Below are 2,476 nucleotides of genomic sequence, written 5' to 3' on the forward strand. Positions count from 1 at the left end.
CCCAGGATGTTTAGAGGCCCCACTAGGCCCGCATGAATCGATAATTTGTTATAACAGGACAGCCTCTGTATGTTGGGGGCCATAAACAGACTTTACTGTGGGGCTAGGGTAGCCTAATTTTCTGGAAAAAAAATACCGGCCTTCCTATATTTTTGTGGTTTTTCTCTATAAATAACATTGGCACTAAGCAGCATTTTTAATGGCCAGACCGGTAAAATAATGACCAGGTGGCAGCCCTATGGGCAGCCCAGTTAGTGTTGCTACCTGCCCATAGGGTTGCCACCTTTTCTGGAAAAAAAAAACGGCCTTCCAATATATTTATCTTTTTTTCCTTTTAATAACATTGGGATCAACCAGCATTTTTACCGGCCAGGCCGGTAAAATACCGGCCAGGTGGCAGCCCTACCTGCCCGGTATTTTACCGGCCCAGCCAGTAAAAATTTATGGTTGGTCCAAATGTTATTAATTGGGAAAAAAGATAAATATATTGGAAGGCCTGTATTTTTTTCCAGAAAATTTGGCAACCCTAGGCCCAGTAACATCTAGTTACACCACTGAGAACGAGTCGGTGGCACACAGATCAATATTTATGTTAACCAAACGGAAATGAAAGGAGAAATTAAGTCTTGTTAATCAAACAAAAGAAAATAACAATTTAAGTGGTTCACAAGCTATTCAAAACATATTTATAAAGTTTGTGTGTATACCTTCTAGTATTTTTTTAGCTGAACAGTTAGTACACAAACTGTACTAATTAGAGATCTATTATTTATCTGAGGCCTCTTGGGCTCCAACAAGGGGGCAGATGTACTAAAGGGCAAAGTGGCTAACACTAGAGCCTTTTTAACAGAAATTACATCCACAGGGACATCACCAATTCACTAACAGGCGCAGATGAGAGTTGGCTAGGGAAAGAGACTGTCGCTAGCGTTTATTCGCACTCTGGTGAATAATCGTTGCTCTGCAAATTCACTAAATTTGGTAACGAATTTCCGCCTGGAGAAGTGGTATGAAGAGGTCACTGGCAATAATTTTACTTTTTTTGTGTGCCTGTAGCCGGAGCCATTGCATTGGCCTGGGTGCGGGCACAATGAGCGAACTATTGTGCCATAATGTATACTCTAGCTTTTCCGCACCAACAACTGCTCCAGGTGCAGGCACATCAAAAAGCTTTTTGGAGCGTAGGGGCAGATTTTTGGCCTGCGTTTATCCACAGACATTAGCCTAAGACCTATTTAATTTATTGCTTTGGGTGCAGGGTAATCATTGCTTTAGCTGCTACCCATAACTGGAGCAGACCAGTAGCTCCTTTTTAGTAGGGTCTTTAAATGGCTTATCGTCACCTGGACCCCTATAACTGTCTCATATATCAATATCACCTGGTCCCAGAACGTGGTTATTATCGGACATAGCAAATATGTGCTAAGTTTTCCACCACTGTTTCACATCTCCAACAGCTATCTGACGGTATCTGACCCATTTTCTTTGTAACACTGTTGGGGTTCAATACCAGTGAAATAATGTATTATAAAAAGACATATGAATCATATATGTATATATATATATATATATATATATATATATATATATATATATATATATACATATATATCTATATATATATATATATATATATATACATATATACATATATATACATATATATATATATATATATACATATATATATATATATATACATATATATATATATATATATATATATATATTTTGTAGGCAATAATGAATTTTATACGGTGCTGGTTTTACTTTGGGCTAAAAAATATTATTATCTTTCCTTTTCCTGCACAATTAAACCAATGAAGCTGAACTTATCAGACAGGGCAGAAAGAGAAATGGTTACTGATTCTATATCTCTTTTTTTCCCCCTACTTTTCTCTCCCTTTCCCTCCTAAGATTTTGGGTAACCGTTTACCCAATTCCTTTCCCTTTTACTTAATTGTTAAAAAAAATACTCATTAACATTATGTTGTTCATTTTATTGTTAATTTCAGCTCAAATGTTTTTAATCAACACCAAAAAGATCTCAATAAAACTAAAAATGTCATTTTTATTGGAGCTTCCTATTGATCTGCTAAGGTCCCTGTTTCAAATGAGGCATAGGCTTGTCCTAGTGGCCCCTGCCAGAATCACAGTAGGAGGGGGATAGCAATCACAGCCCTGCAGTCACACAAGCAAAGACAGGCTTCATTTCCCTATTAGGTCAGCCTAGCTGCTGATTGGTTCCCATCCTACAGTACAGTGTGCTGAGTGCCCTGGCGCCCTTTTTGCAGCCATTTTCAATAAAGTAACCAGAAACACCACTTTTCTAAGCACATTCCTTCTATATTGAAAACAGTATAAGGTACATGTCTGCTTTAAAGGGCACAGGATTTGCCAGAGATGTAGAAGATTGAATCCTGTTAATGCTGGGATATCATTGTCATCATCATTAATAACCATTGTGTTAACGTTG

This window comes from Xenopus laevis, chromosome 4L, assembly GCF_017654675.1.
Source record: "Xenopus laevis strain J_2021 chromosome 4L, Xenopus_laevis_v10.1, whole genome shotgun sequence".
NCBI classification, from domain to species: domain Eukaryota; kingdom Metazoa; phylum Chordata; class Amphibia; order Anura; family Pipidae; genus Xenopus; species Xenopus laevis.